This window comes from Eptatretus burgeri, chromosome 1 (assembly GCF_056783735.1).
Source record: "Eptatretus burgeri isolate ZD-2024b chromosome 1, Ebu_testis_v1, whole genome shotgun sequence".
NCBI classification, from domain to species: Eukaryota; Metazoa; Chordata; class Myxini; order Myxiniformes; family Myxinidae; genus Eptatretus; species Eptatretus burgeri.
In genome coordinates this window covers 122797201-122817942 of record NC_140961.1, presented here as the reverse complement: position 1 = coordinate 122817942, position 20742 = coordinate 122797201, and the positions used below count along the sequence as shown (strand labels likewise).

Here is a 20742-nt window from a genome sequence, read left to right as displayed (position 1 = left end):
GTTTCACAGCATTGTAAAGTCACATGCAATTTACAACCAATCAAAGATCTACAAAGGCAACATACGGCTGCTTCTGCAGAAAATACATGGAGACTCAACAAATGTTACAAGTTTTTCCAATGCACATGAAAAGCGAAAATGTAGACAATAATCAGACCAATTAATTCTTGAGTTTGAAAGAAATTTTAATGGAATTTTTTTGTGTGCAGCTTTCAGCAGTGCACGCATTATTATTATTATTATTATTATTATTATTATTATTATTTTATTATTATTATTTTTTTTTTGCGGTAATTTCACTAATGTGCTTTCTACCTACTGAGGATGTACATAGGATCAACTTAGCACTTGATGTAATATTGCGAATGAAATGTGACGTCACAGTGTTATCAGACAAGTGTTCAAACAGCGACCCACACCCCACTGCCCAGTGACACAATTACCTGACGTGACCACCATGACGTATCGCCCGGGAATTGTTGAGACCAGGAGTCATGCATCACGAACCAGGCCTGGTGGAAGCGGTACGGAATAGAATCAATCACTGCATGCAACGCTTCATGAAATATAATGTAAAAACAACTTGTAGAAAGCATCAAATATTATGCTGCCATGTTGATTTAGCTATCACACATTAAATGTCACAGCAAAGACGAATTGTAAAAGCAGCCAAGTCCCTGCGCGTCCAAGTCAAACAGTTCCTTTCAACTCACCCAACTTGCAAATGACTTCACGTTTCTCCATTAGCTTAGAGCGTGGAGCCATCCCCTGAATTATTGCCTGTAAGGGGATTTTTCTTTGTCATGCCAGTGCTAGTGTGCACCATGGTCCATGGATGCATGTGTGTGACAGATGGGAGCAATGCAAGTCAGCCCTACCGGACAATTTCTCAAGTCCATTTGTATCGGGAAACCCAGAAGCAATCCATTGCAAACACAGCGGATCGTCATTAAGCACTCCACAGCTGCTCGTAGCGTTTCCATGAGTGTATGGACACTGGATTTATCTACTTCCTGGACTGACATGCAATGTGACCGCGTGACCGAAAGTATGGTCCGAATGTCTTCAAAATTGCTTTGTGGTGGTGAAGATTAGTTTACTAGCATTTACAATGTTTGCCGTAGGAAAGGTGGTGTGAAAAATGTGGAGGTTCGGGGGAAAGAGGTGGGTTGGGGCTGGAATGGAGGAGAGGGCGAATCAACTCTTGCCTTGAAACTCAAAGACTGGGAGGAGTTCAACTCCAACATGACCTTATCCATCACAAGGAGAACAGCGCAACCACCCTGCAAAATTCCTGGTCAATAAATTGCGTTTGCACCAGCAGTCCTCGGCAGCAGAGGTAATAGTAATGCTCGGCCCGTCATGCAGTGACAATGATGATGGGGGTAAGATGCCTTTCTCACTATGGACTTTGAATCAATAGTTAAATAATTGCTTCCGAGAAAAGCTTGGCAAGCCAGAAGGCTCAACTATCTATGACAAATGCAAAAGTAAAGAAAAAAAACAAAAAAACAAAAGCACTGATATCGTTCATAATTTGGCTTCAAGAGGGGGGATAAAGGACTAAGATACATGTCTGAAGCTTTCTCATCAGTAGTTTCTTATTATTATTATTATTATTATTATTATTTATTGTGTATGGTGTCATCAGTCGTGAGCAAATTGCACTGATTCCAATTTACTGACCGGGCATTTTGTTTTCATTTTACCTTTCCAGCCTGGGCTGGCAGGATGGCTGAGAGGTATGTACACTCACCTCGAAGCTGTTTAGTCTGGGTTTGAATCCCAACCCAGCTATAAATTAGCTGTCATCGCAGTGTTTCACAGGAACGACGATTCATCAACATGTGCGCCATTCCTCGGATGGACGTTAAACTGGGTGTCCCGTCCTCCAGTATCTGTCGGTGGACATTAAAGATCCCACGGTGTCCTTTGCGAAGTGTTGGTGAGCTATTGCTGTGACCATGAACAACTTCCATATTCCTGCCTTAACTACTCTTGGGAAAGCAATGGCAAACCACCCAGTGGAATACCAGTTTAGAAAGCTGCTTCAGTGGCACTGACACTTTGTGAAGGGTAGGTGCGGCACATCAGAGTAATATATATATTTATATATATATATATATATATTTTTTTTTTTGACATACAGTGCCTACAAGGCCCATGTCGGAGCTTGTACATATGAGAAAAGGTACTACAAGGATACTGGTGGACAATCAGAGCATCTCGGATTCGAACTTGTGCTCTAGGCACAATTAACCAAGTGCTCAGATGATTAGAGCAAACAATCAGGCAAACATAGTTGACGTTTTTTCTTTAGGGTAGGGTGGAATCAGGAGGTTGAGCAGAAAACGAGTTTTGAGCAGCGGTTTCATTAAATATATACCATGAACGTAGCTGGAAACCATATACGGCACGTCAAGGAAAACGACATTACACATCGCACTGTAAACTGCTGACATATTCAAAAGCATTCCCTAAAGCTGCATTACTATAAAGGCACATCAGTGAAGAAGTATGTGTTCTCGTTGCCAATATTTTATTCCACAAACACGAGGCCTAACTTTGAATGTCAGTGCAATATTTGGTTTTGTGTACACCCTATAAATGCCATTTCTTCCAGGTTTGAATCTCACTGTGGATAGAATTACTTGCCATTCCGCTGTTGCGTACACAGGAGGGTCGCCACACCTGCCTTCGATTGGACTAGAAATCCAAATTATGTTTCCGCGTTTCCTTGTACACTTATTTATTTTGTAATGTATGTTTACTCTCAATATACAACTTCTGCAAATAAAATATAGCACAAAAATATGGAGGCACGCATGGATAGATCACACCGTGAGTCGTGTGCGACAGCGATGGTGGACAAAACTTTTCCTTTTTTTCCTATGTCTGAACACCATTAACTTTAGATGGGTGAACAACTCTCAAGGGCCAAGCCATGATATTCCCCTCACTCCATTACGACTGCTCTCACACAGCAAAGGTGAAGAACTCTTTGCGATTTGGTGTTTGCACTGCATCCTGGGGCAGTTGACTTCTGTACGGAGTTTGTAACATTGACCTGTGCTGCACATCCAGAGATCCCATCGCCTTTATTATTCTCGAGTCTCGAGACTGCTGCCTTTGATGTTTGGTCATGACAGAAAGCATAATTTTCAAGGATGTCGGTTACAATTAGAAGAAGACGTCTCAGGATTTCTGGGCGCTGCTACTGCCGCAAAAACGAACCTGTTTCCAATCTTGTACTCTGGACACATAAACATGGAAGGCCGAAGCCGGGCAGGCCAGCTCTCAACTACAACAACATGTTGAAGGAGGATACGGGCCTGGAGTGGAGACAGAGGTACTGCACACAGGAATGCTTGATCGAGAGGACTGGGAGCTGAGCATCAATGCCATCTGAGTTTGGCCGAAGAGACAACTTAAGAAGAAGAAGAAGAAGGATGACAAGAAGGGCCACTTTCTCAGGGTTTGTGATGAAATAGAGGACCACAACATGTTCTACGGGAAAGTGTACAGTTTGTAAAAGCAGTGCAAGTCGTCCAGGATTTATGTAATTGGAAGCAGATTGTTGGTGAGCACCCATGATGACAGATTTTGGACTGGATGAATGCAATGTTGAAGGATCTGCACAGGATTGCTCTACTAACCTCAGCTGAGAAACATATCATGAGATCAGTTGAATTGGCTAGGATTTCTTCTGGTTAATGAAGATAGCAAAGCATGGTCAACAATGAAGTCACCATTTTGAAGTTTTGGCATCGTCTCCATGAACATGATCACTGGATGTCCATGAATGTTCTCATCACCATTCAATAATCTAGAATGATAACACAAGATGAAAGTAGTCAATAAAGCATTTCAGTTTTCCATCAAACACCTGAAACCTTTCCTTTCCAATAACAGAGGCTAGTTCTGCTCCAGATGGTGGCTCTCCTGATTGTACTGACAATGCCATTAGTGTCCTGACATATGAGGATCGTCAATGTCGATGTGCACTCATTATTTTTCGACAAAATGCTATGAAAAACGTTTCAAGAAAATGTTTTAACCCCAATGCTATGACCAACATTGATGTCACTTCCTGTATAGCATGATCAAGGTAGTCAATATCACTGTACAATATCGAACAATTGAACTATTGTATTGAACTGAGTTATTTAGCCTGGGTTCGAATCTCGCATTAGCTACAAACTGTCTCGCAGGCAGAGTGAGGCATCAATGTGTGTGCCGTCTATCGGAAGGACGTTAAGCTGGAGTACCTGTCCACCATCACTGATCGTGGAATGGACATCTAAGACCCAATGGTGTCATTTGAAAAGAACAGTTGAGTTATCATCGGTAGGGATAAATTGGGGCCATCAAATATCCCCTCAGATGGACGTTAAACTGGAAGACACATCTGCCGACATTTGTTGGTGGACGTTAAAGATCCCACGACGTGCTTCTCAAAGGACATGTGGGCTATTCCTATTTTACAGAGGTGGCAATCCTCAGAGGAAAAACTAAGAAGAACAAATTTACTCGACAAAATGTTGAGAGGGGTTTGTAAAGTGCAGTGTACAAGAAGTTGAAGTGATGTTCCGGGCATGAGTCCTTATCCAAAGCAAGAGAGGGGGGACAATATTGTATCAATATCTCTCTCTCTCTGTCTCTCTCTCTTTTTCTGTCTTTGTCTCTCTCTTTGTCTCTGTCTCTGTCTCTGTCTCTCTCTCTCTCTCTCTCTCTCTCTCTCTCTCTCTCTCTCTCTCTCTCTCTCTCTCTCTCTCTCTCTCTCTCTCTCTCTCTCTCTCTCTCCCTCTCTCCCTCTCTCTCTCGCTCTCTCTTGGGCTCATGCGTGAAACTGATTCAGTTTTGTCCCACAGCAGATAGTCTACCTCTCTATGTTTGGCTGATGCTCGGTCAGCTTATCCTCCCCGATTGCTGTTTAGTCTATCCAATTTGCTAAATGCTTTCCACAGGTTATTTCTCAAGACAACAGCACATCTTATGGCAATGTTGAGGAATGTTAGTTTCAGCTTTACTCATATATGCTGCTGGAAATGTTTCATCATGGCATAAAAATGCAACATAACTCACCAAATTCATGTCAGACAATGACAACCCACAAAGAAAGCTTGGTGTTGGCTTAACAGTTAGGGGGGCGAGCTTAAGATTTTAGGGTCTTGAGTTCAAGCCCCTGTCTGTATGTTGAATTAACACCAGGTGGGTTGACTCAACCTGTCATCCTTCTGAGGTTGTCAAAATGAGTACGAGTGCAGTGGTAACAAAGGGGTATTGCATCAGTGGCACAGCTGTGCCCCCAGAAAATGATGTAGCAGAAAATGAGGCCCACGAAGACAGAACGTACTCAAACTGATGACAGAGAAGTGCAAAAAGATAGAGTAAGGAAAACCCTGAGTATGGAAATGTCAGACACCAAGATATTTCATCACAGACATTCCTTATTGTTTGGCGAAAACGTGCCATACCTGTGGCACCATAGCAGCTTTGAGGAAGAAAAATCAAAATGATTAATTTTTTCAGTGCAAAATGGCAAACTTTTTTTTTTAACTTTCTGTATCTTAATGCAGAGGAATATGTATAAGCTACGATAGGTGTGCATGTCTCTTCGCATATGTGCTGTGCCACAGTTCTTACTCTCAATCTCTACAGGATTTCCTGAAGACACATCCTTACGAGCTGCCTCTCGCTGTGTGTTAAAGGCTAATTAACAGGAACGAGGCAGCTGTCCCAGTGAGAGAAACACAAGCAGAAAAGCCAGGAGAGCACATCCTCCAATAATGAATGGGATACACCATGACACACACACACACACACACACACACACACACACACACACACACACACACACACACACACACACACACACACACACACACACACACTTGAGTACCTTACTCCCCCACTATTGATGGCAACAGATTTGCATTTTTATTGGTACAGCAGACTGTCATGAGATGAGGATGGAGGTTTGGATTTAATGGGAAAGAAGTGTGGAAAAGAGAGAGAACTCGGGGTGGATTGTACTTGTAAAAAGAGGGAAACCAAGCTTCCACACCCCTGTAGTTCCTACACCATCCCCCAAACGCAGCCACAATATCTGTGCTTCATGGACATGAAAATCACATTGGCAGTGAGTGCAGAGCGTGCTTTTAAACGGTGTGCTGTGACAACGCTGGGTATATGTTGCCTTTGAGTCACAGATGGGACCTTTGAGCCAATACACATTATGCTTCATTTATAGTCCGGTCCAGTTTGGATGGAACCTTATTAATTATGATTCTCAGGTCTACACGACAATTTTGATGGGGAATTATGTCAGTCTGCGAGAGGAATCAGGTGGAACCATTTAAAGCATAAAGTCATGATATTGATAGAAGCATAAAGTCTTATGCTTAAAGAGATATAAAAAAAGATGAAAACAGTGTAACTGATTTCTGAAAAATGTGCGTACTCAGTACTCACATACATACGAGGAATGTTCAATAAGTTCGATGAACGAGATACAATAATGGATTAGGTGCTGACGTTAATTTTTCTCCACGACGAAATAATTTAAGAAAATAAATAATTAATTCAAGGTAGTATGTATTTTCAGTGGTGATGGTGATGTGCACATATTAAAAAAAAAATCATTGTGAATTTTAAATAGTGGAATAGTAAAACTAAAAGGTATACTTATCTAGTTTCGTCAAGTCGTGTGCAGCTTCTGGTGACATTCATGATCAGATCTCTCCAAAACATCCCTATCCTGCACTGCTTCCCGAAGCCCTGGCAGAGACAGCGTGGTTGTAGCCTTTACCCCTATCCATCCAGCACATACAAAGTCTCCCTCTTCCTCTTCTTCCCTCAACCATACCCAAAATAGTTGACTTCTCAAGACTTCTTTTCTATCGGCATGATGTGTCCATAGTATGACAGTTTATGTTTCAGCATCAGTACTTCGAATGTACATGGTGGTCTAATTTCTTCAAGTACTGATTTGTTTGTTCTTGTAGTCCATGGAATTTTAAACATTCATCTCTAACACCACATTTCAAAACTGTCAATCTTCTTCCTATCCTTCTTTATCACTGTCCATGACTCACATCCACACATTGCAGCTGGAAGTACCACAGCATTCATCAGCCTCATAGTGGTTTGTTTTGTCACATTTTTGTCTTTACAGATCTTTGTCAATCCTGACATTGCTGTTCTCCCCAACACTAACCGTCTATAAATTTACCCTCCACATTCTCCACTCACTTCAATCTTAGAACCCAGGAAGATGAAATTTTTCACTATTTCCAAATGATCGTCTCCCAATCTGAACATATCGATCTTCTCAGTTGAAAAGATTTTCATATTTTAAAGTTTTAAATGAAGACCAGCTTTTACATTTTCCTTCTTCACTGTCTGTCGCAGTTTCATCAAGTCCTCTTTCCTTTCTGCCAACAGAGTGGTATCATCATCCTACCTTAGATTGTTGATACATCTTCCTCCAATCCCGACTCCAACGTCTACATCATCCAAGTTTGCTTTCCTCATGATGTTCTCACGATACAGATTGAAGAAGTGAGGGGAGAGAATGAACACCTAACTATCCCTTTTTTCCAATTCGAAACCATTCTGTCTCTCCATACTCTGTTTCGACTGTAACTTTTTGTTTAGTGTACAGGTTTCTTATCAGATGTATCAGGTTCTCTGACATCCCCATGTCTCACAGCTTAATCAACATCAATTGATGATCAACACAATCAAAAGCTTTGCGATATATACTACAAGCAAGTACAAGCTGTTGCTTCGCTGACGGTGGTGTGAATGGGTAAGGGGGGGGGGTGGAGAAAGTGAAAGGGAACACCTCCCGAGTGGCTAAGACATCAATGGCTTTTGACATTTTCAGTGGCTAAGACACCTCCCGAGTCATCGATGGCACCGCGGGACCCAACAAAGGCGGAAACATACCTCGAATCGATGTGAGATTGAAAAAAACAACCAAGCAACTTGGAGAGCGCTCACCAAGTGGCTGAAGCATTCAAGCAAGCACTCCAATGAAACTGTCGATATGAAATGGCTCCCTTGGCACGCAATTCGCAATCACCGACCCATCATATTAAACATATGTCACATGGACAAATGAGTTTTGTCCGGGAGGACAAAACCTCCCGGAGACGTTCGAAATGTCACATACAGTATATCTGAATTGGACAAATGAGTACTTTTCTTGGAGTCAGAATTGCTTGTAAGGTCGATTCTGGAGTTTAAATTTGTAATTATTCTTAGTTTAAGAGATACTCGTGGTGAACGCAAACACAAAAGTGAAATAAACCAACGAACGCTGACGTCTCCGGCCATTTATAAGCATTGCAATGCACCCAGTGATTCGTAGCTATGATGAACAGCTTATTCCAAGTCAAAAAACATGGCGGTTTCAGACCCCAGCGAGGTTACCCAGGAAACGCCTCAAGATACCAGACAGCGAGGTGGCCGAGGATCGCCTGATGAAGATTATAATTAAAAAAGGCCGTTAATTATCTTTAAAAGGGGTGTTTTAATTAACCCAAACATCTGGATATTATAATTTTTTAAGTGATTCTTCACCATTAAGAGATCGTGCTTAAACAATATTTAATATGATATCTCAAAACGTTGTAGAAGGATTATGACAAATTTGGTGAATGAGTTGGGTAAGTGACAAGAATGAGCCAATTACATTTTGGTATGTGACAAGGACTAATGGTCCGGATGCAGATCCAATGTATCATTGGGAATATAAAATAAATTGTTCAGCCTGGTGGAGGTACGCACTCTACCGAGTGCCGTTCTAGTTTAAACCATGTGTTTGCAATTACAAGCTCATTCCCCATTCAGAACTCCAGCACTTGCTTCCCTGGCTTATTTTCAACACTAAGTTTGTGCTTTCCTGAAATCCCTGGTGCTCCTGGTTCTCCAATTTTTGCATTCCAGTCTCTCATATTAATTCAAACTTATTTCAGCACCTGTTCTCCCAGTTCCTGAAACCATCCATAAAACTCCTCCACATTTTCTTCATCTGCTGCAGAAGTTGGAGCATGTATCTGAATTGTGATGCCATTCACTGGATGTCCTTTAAACCTCACTGATATTAACCGACCATTGGCTTGGTTATATCCCACCAATGACCATGCAGTCTTATTATTACAAATCACTGCCACTCCATTTATTTTACTGGTTTTATTACCAGAAAAGACAACTTTGTAATCGTCAGATTGAAAATGCCTCAAACCAGTCCATCGAAGTTCACTTATCCCCAAAATTTCAGCACTTGTCCTCTCCATCTATCTCTTTATTTCATCAAACTTTCCCTGATTCTTTGACCTTACATTCCATATTCAAATGTTGTGAATGTTTCAGAAGCTTAGAGTTAGACTTTCAGTTCTGGTGATCTCAGCTATTGGATTTCCTTGCGGGTTTGATCCAGTCCCGTCATAATGACCAGTCCTACTCATCAAAATACTTGCTCTTTCCAGTGTCCATTTGGGTTCTTTCAAACCTGTCAGGCTCATCAACTGGTACCATAGCTTTATCTCTTAGATTTCTGATCATTAATGTTTTATTGCCATGTGCGGAAGGAGTTTGCCATTACCTTCTTCTGGGCAGTGTTTATACCAAAAATGTGATCCCAGCTATTGTTCTCCGTCGACAATCCTCTTCCAAGCATCAAGGCCGTACAGACATTACTGACAATATGTACCAGCTGCCTGCATGGCCATCCACTACCTGCTCCCATGGCTTCACGTAATACTGATCGAGAGACTAAAATGGTGAAGTACACCTTTCCCAAGGGTGGCTCATGAGTTAATGAATGCAAAGGCTACCTCCTTTAAAAAGGATTGCTGCCTTTACCCACTAAACCCCAAGCCTTTGATTTCAAAACTTGAATCGCAAGGCAGTGGTGGATACGGATTCAGTTTCCTTCTCCTGGATGAACTACCTCCCAAAGCTAATGAGCCCCGCCTGCCAAAGCAACTGGTTTTAAGACGCCAGTGATGTGCCTTAAACCTCTTCACACGTTCGTGAGAACAACTCCACCAAGAGAAGACTGGTGCGATGCGAGGCTGCTTATGACGCGAAGCCATTGGAGTATTTTATCCACATTGAGAACTTATCCTCAATGTCACTCCATGGCATAACAGTCCATCGGGGTCAGTTAAAGGTATATAAATAAATAATAATAAATCCATTCAAGATGGTATATTGCAAGCGTAGATAGTAAAGTGTATCAAAATAAATAATTCAATGTTGTGTGTTCATTGTGGAGATGGTGAAGTGTAATCATCTACCTATATAAAACACTGTGTATTTGTGTATTTGTTTGTTTGCCTTCATAAGGATGATTTGAGTACGGTTTTCAAGGGCAATCTTTTATCAGGATTGTGTGTTCATCACGGCCTATTTTTCAGGATAAAAAACAACTCGAAATTTTTTTTTCATAAAAGAGTAATTACATCTCTTCTATTGGAATTGTCGATGGTTTATTGCAAACTGAGCCTCAAAGGTGGTGTACAGAAGTGTTTAAATTTTTTTTAAAAAAAAATAACAAATACAAGGCACAGGGAGATGAAAATTGCTGCACATGATGTGCAACATGTGCAGAGAAAAATGAGTGTTCATTTACATCTGTAGGATGTCTAATAAATAAAGAAGATAAAGGCAGACATGATCTAGGCCGAGGCTTCAGACTTTGGCATTCTTACAAGGCTATACCGACAAAACAAAATGACCCAGAATATAGAGAATATTGTGAATATCCCAGAAGATAGAGAATATTGTGGATGGTAAGAGTAAGTTGTACAGTGTGTTTGTCAATTTGGAGAAACCATATGGTGGTGTTCCTGTGGAGGTGGCATATTTATGTCTGAGGAAAAATAGGGTGTCTGAAAGAATGATAAGGGTAGTTGAGATAGTGTATGAGGAGGATAAAATATCAATCAGAACTAGAAATAATTGCTCAGAGGAGTTTTAGGTAAGTGTATGTTTACATCTAGCTTCAGCTCTTTGTCATTTTCAGTTTGTGGTTCTGATGGATGTGTTGAGTGAGGGAGTAAGAAGAGGTTCACTTTGTGAAATATTGTTTGTGGATCATTAAGCCTCCCACTATGGGATAGAAGAAGGCTTATTTTAGCTTACAGATCACAGATATCTACAATTAGTGCCCCCAATTTTCATAAAACACCAGTTTCTGCGACCACTAGGAGTACTAAACCACTATTTAGGTTTATTCTTTTCTTCCTGTACTCCCAATTTCCAAGCTGAATCTCAGATCTGGCTGAGACTTGCGGAATTAAAATTTTCATCAATAATGGGAATAAAAAGATTGCGGGTTGACGTAATTTTTTTAAATCTTGACCTAATTTTAAGATCATGACCAAATTAAAGATATTTTAACTTTTTTTCCAACATAACTTGACAAAGGCTTGTTCGATCGGAACAAAATTACACTCTCTATATGAGGCCCCGTGAGGAGGAGTGATGTAAGCGACATTTTTTAACGATATGATGATGATAGGCTCGGATGATAGGGTAAGGGTTAAAATAGTACTATATGGCGTTAACTCCAAAATGGCCGATGTGGCTCTTACATCACCCCTCCTCGCGGCACCTCATATAGCCTAGAGCAAGGTGCATTTACATCATATCCCTCTGAGTTAAAGGTCAAAGTCAAATGGCGGTCTGAAAAAATAACACATTTTTTGTCTCGCTCAATTTTGCAAAGCTGTATCTCAAGATGTTCTTGCATCATACCACTTTGTCTTCGAAGATGTTCTTGCATCATACCACTTTGTCTTCCAAGATGTTCTTGCATCACAATAGTGTACCTGCACTGAAGTTGTGCACCTGACATTTGATTAGTGTTGTTGACATACCTTTTAAAGATTGTGACCTGATTAACAAAAAATACCTTTTTCATCATAACTTGAATAATTTTCCTCAAATTTTCATGGTGTTGAGTTTTGTAGATATAATGTAGATGGGGACACAGTTTATGGTGGTGGGCTTGGGATTCTGGGGTCCTGAGTTCAAATCCTGCTTGGCTGTTGAATTAATACCAGGTGGGGTTGACTCAGCCTGTCATCCTTCTGAGGTTGACAAAATGAGTACCAGGTTGCTGGTATCCTGCGTCGGAGTGATGACCTATCCTGGATTGTGCCCAATTGCCCAGGAGACTGCATAGGCACCACCAATGCTCTGCACAGAGTATGGTCCCAATGGATGGATGGATGGACATATAATTTACACTATATCTCTAAACGTTGGAGGTCAAGGTCATATGGTAGTCCGAACAAAATATGCCTTCATTGGATTGTGGACCAAGCCGGGGGAGGTTTACCCTTGGCGATCATTGTCATCACAGATATCTTGCTTGGTGATGCTGTTAGACTATTAGGAGGTACTCCAGGATGCAATGTTTTCATGGAAGGAAAGTTTGGAAAGTCGGAGTCTGAGGATAAATATGGGGAAAACAGGTAATAATGAGCAAGAAGGAGGGAAGAGAGGATGTGTATAGGTTAGGGCAGGTGGGGTGTTAAATCAAGTGGGATGATTCAAATATGTAGTTTATACTTGGGAGTAAGGGTGCAGTTTTACTGAGAATGTAAGAAAGCAAGAGCATAAGGGCAGGGTGGGGTAGTGTTTCTGAAGTGGTCTATGATTAAAAGATCCTAGATAGGCCGAGAGCAAATATTTACAAAATGGCAATAAGATCAATTTTCCTGCAAGGAGCAGCGAGATTGGGCTTTGAGAAGGGAAGAGGATAAATTGCTGCAGAGAAAGGAAATTAAAATGCTGAGGGTGCTGATGGGGATCTCTCGGAAGGAATGGAAGAGAGATGAGAGGCATGACCGTAAGAGCAGGTGAGCAGGAAAAAAAAAGGACATTACCCAATAAGGCAGAGGAGGCACATCTGGATTGGTGAAGGCATGTGCTCAGGAGGGAAGAGGGGAATGTGGTGAGGTAGGCCTTTGATATAGATTCAGTTGGCAGGAATCCAGAACAGACCAAGATTGAGGTGGACAGAAGTGTTACAGAGGGACATGAGGGAGGTAGAGGTTCAGAGAGTGGATTCTTTGGGCAGAGAAGGAAAAGTTGTGCAACAGACCACCCAAAAATGTGGGCTTGTGTATATTAAAGTACTATGAGTATAACTGTTTGTGTGAGATATATATGTATATATATATATATATATATATATATATATATATATATATATATATGTATTTCAGATATAGCTCTCTATGACAATAGCTGGATTGACTATTGACAATATGACAATATGACAATAGTACCACCAGCAAGGCATCTTCTGGCAGAGTGTTCTACCAGCAAAGTCTGCCTGCCACGCATACCTCCTGCTCAGGTCTCTTTCTTGCACAACATAGTAACTACAGCTGGCAATACGATACCAAAATAATTCATGTTCCCCAGCTTGAACTCACTGCCACCCATGAAAGGAGAATCTATAGTAGTCTTAATGAAAACAATACGCTTTTCATTTCGCTAAACTTCAGACGGGGGTCGGTGGCATATGAGGCCATAACTTTGAACTGCTTGCACTCACCTCAATAAAATTGGCATTTGCTTTGTATTAGCTCGACTGCAAAATAATATACATGATATTTAGAAGAAATGTGTCGACTGTAGAATTTATCTGTTACAACTTCGGCCTCACTTGACTCACCTTAATAAAAAGTCAGCATTGTATTTTCAGTTGGATTTGAAGATTTTTCAGCATAATCCACCTCATTAGGTGAAACATTATTTAATTGTTCATATTCTCAAGTGTAGTCTGACCGGATACCTTACTCAGGGGCCTTCCCATTTATTACATGTGCAAAATTGGTTGAATTTCCTTCCCTCCACCTTATGCCTCGAACCATTCCCTCTTTTCCCCTTGCTCTTATTTTCTCCAAACCCCTTTTTGCCTTTCTCTCCCTACTCTTCCCACATGCTTTTACCCTCCTTTCTTATAACTAGCTTCCCTCCTTCCTCTCTAACCTCAATATTTGTACATAAAATATGTCCCCTAATATAAAAGTGGTGTTGTTGAAACACATGTACATTAGTCAATGCAAACAATGCTAAAGCAAATCCCTATGAGGTTCGAAAGGCACCGCAACCTGTAAGGTTTAAAGAGAACGAATGTGCACCCAGGATCATGGACACAGCACATTCGATCACGGAGCAGGAGGTAGCCCTCATGCATGAGTGTGACCTGGTGGGTGATGGCATGGTTCTGGATTCCATTCCAAACAAACACTCGAGGTTTACTCTGCAAGCCTGGGAAGCAAGGCCACAAAGGAATATTCTTACAAAACACATCTACCGGATTTACTCGGGCGGTATCTACTGATTATCAGATTGATCTGACATGCGCAATCAACAAATCAAGCGCATGGCTCACAGTTGAATCACCAAGCACAACAGGATGAGCAAGCCAGTGACTATTATGGAGTTACAAGAAGAAAGATTAATCTCAAGATGCACACACCTCTTAATTTGGCAACAAACACAACCCACATATACACACATTCAGCACTTGATCATCACATTCAAGATGCCCACACTCCATCCTCTACTCGCATTTGTTCGCACCACACTTTACACCCATTCACTTCCTTTCTGCATCCATTAAATAATGCGCATGGTCTACTTGTATTTTGTAAGCGTGTGTATTGATGTCTCACTTTCGAGGAAGTCAAAAAAAATATCGCGATGAAGGATGACATATGAGCAAAACTTTGGTTCCAGAAATTGTCTTTCTTTCCCATAATCCCAAAGTTTTATGACATCTTTATACCTTTTAATTAACAAGTTAACAAATTAGTTCAACGACTTATAAATGCAGAATAAGAATATAAAATTAGAACAAGTATTGCAGCATGACATGTTTATTACCCTGTGCATGCGAAGCTGAAAGTGGGGTTAAGCAATTGGTTCACTTTGTCTGTCTGTCTGTCTATCTGTCTTTCTGTAAACGTCTATTTATGATGGAGGAACAACTTGAATTTAATGGAACGTTATATTTTGAACATGAATCGGCACATGAACCGGTAAACGAACCTGCAGTTTAGCAGTACTTTGGCTCTTAATTTGTCCCACCGCACAAGCACAGAGAGGAGTATGATAATATTTTTTACTCTGTCTGTCTGTCTGGCAGTTAATCAAAATTAAAAACCTTCACAAATAAAAACTTACTGCTTTTAAGGATGTCATGAAGGACACAAACAACAGGCACGAATAATTAATGGAGCATGTGAGATTAGTTGGTATAAAAGATGCTGCATCAACAGTGGTAAACTTCCAGAATTTTCTTTTTCGACAACCTCTAAAGTCTTTATTTTTTTTCGATTGAATTTATATACTTGTAGACTGTAGAACACAAATCGCCTTAATGGCAATTTCAAAACTCTTCCATTTAGCAGTACTTGGACAATATTTTATGGCATTTTACACCATCTCGACTAATCAAATTGGCCACTCGCAGACCTCACCCATGTCCGTTTTTCTCATGACTGCACGTGGTAAGGTGTTCTGTGCATCCTCTAGTTAGCATATGTAACCAATGTGAAGTAGCTTTGTGCAAAGTATTAATTTGCCAAAAGTTTTACGTCAATCAGAAGTCGATCTTGATTTTCAAACCTATAATTGTTTTATGTTTTAAAAATTATTTATTTGACTCTCAAGTAGCCTTTTTAGGCATCCTTACAAGATATGAGCATACGATTAGGTTCTAACCTAAATAAAAAAAAATAAAACCAACTGTAAAGAAATCTCAAAATTCATGATTTGAAAGAACTGTACTCATAAATGGACAGTCCTTCAAGAAGATCTTTAACTCTATGACATGACATTTACTCGATATGTGTTTTCTGCTCTATGACACTGGGAGGCATTGAACCAGGATGTATACACTGCACATCTTGGTTATTGGAAACATTGTGTACCTCCACTACTACTAACACGACTACAACTATTTTAATGGTTCCAATTAATCTCACATTCTTGTTGGACCAGCCGAGATTAAAGTTTGGCCCAAGTCTTTCGTGAACCGGACGGCTCATGAATGATATTCAACTGAAAGAAGCAGGAATTAGTAATTTGTTCAGAGTGGGAACGATAACTCACCTACTTTTCATGAAAGATACCATAGGATATTTAATGTCCACAAACTAATGCTAATAACAGGACACCTAGGTAGCACTCATTGCGGTGCAATGCCCTGTCTGCTAAGCACCAGTCTAAGAATTTATAGTCATGCAGGAATCAAACCCATTCTAGACAAATCAATGCTACTTCTGCACCATCCAGTCAGGACTGTTGTACACAGTGCTGACGCACTGCTCCGGCACATGTTTCCATACCTGACATGACCTGACCTGTGCACCCAGGTTATCAGACACACTGTCACAACCAGAGACACCATTCAAGTTGCTTATTGGTGTACAGTTTTTCTTATTAGGCATCATCAGTGAACTGCTCCAAGCCTGTGTTGAATCTTAGGAAGTTGAATCCCTTGACCAGGCAAAAACAAGACTGCCTTCTAACACACAAACAATTTCCACCATCTCCATTGTTGTACACAAAGAGGCATTTGTGCATCGCAGTCATCTCGCAGACAAGTGACACAGATAGTATGACAGTTTGCAAGACGATACATCCGATACTCCGAAAGCTTTTACCCAAAGAGTCATTCTTTGTTTAATGTATTTTAGCATCAGACAAAATGGAAAACTAGTCTTAATTGAGAAAGCTGTAGTGTCGTTCTCCATTAGCCAACGGGTAGAACAATGGATGGAATCAGCAGAACATTGAACAAATTATGCCAACCACCAGAAAAAGCAAGCAGAGGCTGACGGTTAAGTCTCAAGCATTAATCAGTTATTCTTATAAATGAAATAATACAGTTTTGAAGTCACTCTTCAACCGCTATTTTTAGCAACTTTTGTTATTAACTCAATTTTCTGGAAAAATAAATTCAAGCAGAACTAGAACGGCACTCCGCTCAATGCATACCTCCGCCAGGCTGAACGGTTTATGTTTTGTATACCACTGCTAGGCAGGATCTGGAATCAGACATGAACCAAAATCGAATCGGCTTGTTCTTGTCACCTAAACAACTCATCGACCGAGTTTTGTCATAATCCGCCGATAACTTTTTGAGAGATTTTGCTCTATATTGTTTTTGTCCTCATCGCTCAATGGTGAAGAAACAATGAAAAAGAAAATTCGAGTATCCGGATCTGGATGCAGATCTTCATGAAATTCTAATCAATTTGTCTTCATCACACTCCCAACCTGCAGTCCACCAAGTTTAGTCCGAATCCGTTCATAACTTTTTGAGTTATCATGCTCACAGACAAACAGGAGTGAAAACATAACCTCCGTCCAACTTCAGTGCAGGAGGTAATTACAGTGTCCTGCTCAAATAAAATGAACACCCCTGCTTGGAAACAAACTATGTTTTAACAATCTGTAAGACAAACACAACCAAATGGATTCGATATATTGGTATGTCTTTTGGCACCGTCCAATTCTCGAACCCATGAAGGGATTGAATCGATGATATTCTTTGTGAGAGCCTGATGTAATTTTTGCCAAATGTGGAGTAGATTTTGTTGCAGCTCTTTGGTCTTACCTTTTCGCAGCTCCTGATCCATGTGTTCCTAGATGTGTTTGATGGCGTTCATGTCAGGACTGTGTAGTGCCCAGGGAGTCAAGCTGCAGCCAATTCGGTCCTATGTTCCAGGAAGAGGTGGTTCTGTACGTGCGGCATATGGAACCATATCACCGCAGTAAATGTGTTACACACTGAAAAATGCCTTGCTGGTAGAGCAGTAAGAGGTTAAGAAGTTTGTTTTTAGTTTTGGCTTAAAATCAGTGAATTTGTTTCTCTAATTGTTTTCTCAGCTTCGGAGCGATGCTGCTCGATTGTACATACAGTAGAGGTTAATTGATGTACTCCTGGCATGAGGCCTTGGGGCCTATCCAAATTGTTATTTCCGCTAAAAAGGTAACGTGGGATTTTATTTCATTGAGGGAATGGATAGGACAAGTAGCCAGCACATACTTCTCAAATAATGGTGGGTAATTCAACATGCCGAAGCCTATCCACACTGTGCCAGAACAGCAGGTATTCAGTGCTGTGATTTGATCCTGCTGGCTGCCATATGGTGAGCTGGTGACCGCTATGCTATTCTGTCACAATCGTCACTCTAAATGGGCTGATGTTCAATCATACAGAATAGGTTCTGGAAATTTAGAGGCCTGTTAAACTTTATAAAAAGGTACATAATGGCATCTCACCAAAATGTTGATTGGTCACAGAAGGTTTCAGATTCAGGACTTGTGCAGTTATTTTCCATTCACACAGGCCCTTCGTCAGCAGGATCAGCTTTCGAGGCAACTATACCATCCAACATCCGAAACAGAAGCTTTTCTTCGTTTCATCCTCGTCATCCCTGGCTGCCAAAAGCAACCACATGGGCTGCGTCTTGCCCAAACTGGCGGCAAGCATCAAAGGCTTCGATGGATAAATGCCAGCATTCCTCCTTCCCGGCCACCTCTCCTTGTTCCATGATGTCTTGTAAGTGGCTCACTCCATGGAGCTACGATCACCGGTGTTCAAAGGGTTTCTTGCTGCTGGTAATACCGGTGGGCCTGCTGCTGCGCCAAGCATTCAATTCCACACTGCAGTGGTCAAGGCGTCCCCAGGGCATCCGGCGTCATTGCTTGGGCTCAAGCAAACGCAATACACTGCACATACCAGATGGGACCGTGTGCCTGCGACTTCTGTAACACAAGCACATTTGAACAAGGGGGGAAAAAAGTCATTACTTCTTTAATGCCATTCTCATGTAGGGGGTTATTCTTTCAGAATGGAAATATGTTGCCTCAGAATTTTCCAAAAATTATTGCACTTGTTCAAGAGATGATGCAAACAAGTATGATAAATAGTATTATAGGAGAGTTCAAGGAACATCAAAAGAGGAGGAATACAAAGAATTGCATTATATAAGAAAAGGTTAGCTGGATGGAGGTGGAAGGGTGTGGGATCGCATTACATACAAAAGTTTTAAAAAAAGAAAGAAAAAATAACAAAACAAGAAAAAGAGCAATCAGAGATTGTAGACCCTCACCAGGACTTGTTTTGTGTGGTGTATTTTGTGTAGTGTTTGTGGTGTGTTATGTAATTAATAAGACATAACTAGAACTGCCACTTTATAACTGCTGGCAGTGAGGACCGGGTACCAAGACCTCCCGCTTTGATCGGACACCTGACCCTGACCCATGACGTTTATTATTATTATTATTATCCAAAATTCAATTGATTAAAATGAATTCAATTAAAATCAAATGGAAGACCAAATAGGTACAGTTCTGCATTGGAGTGATCAGAAGGAACCCAAACAAGCAAAAAGCAAAGGTGAAGTCATCAGGAGGAACTCAGATAGGATTTGCATTTGAGCTGCTACTGCTCTACCCTCAAACCCATCTAGGCACAGCCAAGCGAGCTTTACTCAAAAAAAATTAAAAAAACAACAACAAAAAGAACTCATATCTAAAAATTAAATAATTCTGGCTGCCAGACCATGCGTCCGATCAAGTTGAAATTTAAAACATATATTTCCCATCACTACTAGATCATAATAGTGAAGTTTCACATCGATTGATTAAGCAGTTCCAGAGAAAACATTATTATATATTGTTCTTCAATCTAATATGGCTGCCAAACAATGTGACCTATCAATTATTCCTGAACAAACTTGCACACCCATGGCTTGGGGAATATTTATGTGTTTTTTTCCCCTCAATCTGTCCAGCCATTCTGGAGAAGAATAATTTTATGGGTTTTAGGGTAAATCCAATAAGGCTGCCAAACCATGCAACCTATGACATCATATGTGTGAACCTTTTATTCGTCATGGATAGGCGGTCATAATTGTAAAGGTTCACCTCGATTTGTTCAGCCACTTCTGAGAAAAATATTTTTGAAGGTTTTTTTTTTCAAAAAAAACAAACAATCTGGGAGCTGAATCACATGACCGAAGATGTCATCATATTTTTTTTTTCCTGTGGACTATTTTATCCCAAGATGACCCTCAAAAATTTTCATATCAGATGCAGCGTTCTACATGTGCAACTATGACATCATAACGAAGGCACCTTTGACGTCAACAAAAAAATCACACTTATTCCCCGTAAGAAGTACTTGCTGAGTGCCAAGTTTGAAGTTTTTTCCTTCGTGCGGTTTCAGAGATACAGACGTCCAAAGTTTTTCCATTTTTCCAACATGGCTGCTACACCACGCGACATATAACGTCATAATTATGACTAAAACATTCAACATGAGTAGTCACACTAATGGTGAAAATGTCATGTCAATTGGACAAGCAGTTGCTGAGAAAAATACGAAAGTTCTGGGTGGACAAACAGACAGACGGACGGACACAGACAGACAAACGGACTCAAATGCAATCCTCTTTTGGTGAGGATAACAAATAACTTATCTCTCGAGCTATCGAGCAGACTTGACCTACTTTGTCTTGAACATGTTCTAAGTGCAAAGGAGGTTATTGTGCATCTCATTCCTTCAAATATAAATATTCTTTCAGATCGGCCAAATTATTTATTTTCCCTTCATCGCAAGGAAGTCACCACAACATACGGCCATATTGACATTATCACTCACAATTGTGGTACAGATATCAAACAAGC

At 40.7% G+C, this 20742-nt stretch overlaps 1 protein-coding gene and 1 pseudogene across 1 annotated transcript in view; one reads left to right on the top strand and one right to left on the bottom strand.

Moving 5' to 3' along the window:
* The window catches only part of LOC147035311 (huntingtin-interacting protein 1-related protein-like), a 993771-nt pseudogene that overhangs the window by 286897 nt on the left and 686132 nt on the right, over positions 1-20742 (top strand).
* The window catches only part of LOC147035315 (uncharacterized), a 270416-nt gene that overhangs the window by 19483 nt on the left and 230191 nt on the right, over positions 1-20742 (bottom strand). The window contains exons 9-11 of the mRNA XM_085896724.1: positions 18331-18816; positions 17663-17785; positions 444-512 (exon numbers count right to left, since the gene is read on the bottom strand). The gene's annotated coding sequence lies outside the window, so the exon portion shown is untranslated. The remainder of the gene's footprint in view (positions 1-443; positions 513-17662; positions 17786-18330; positions 18817-20742) is intronic.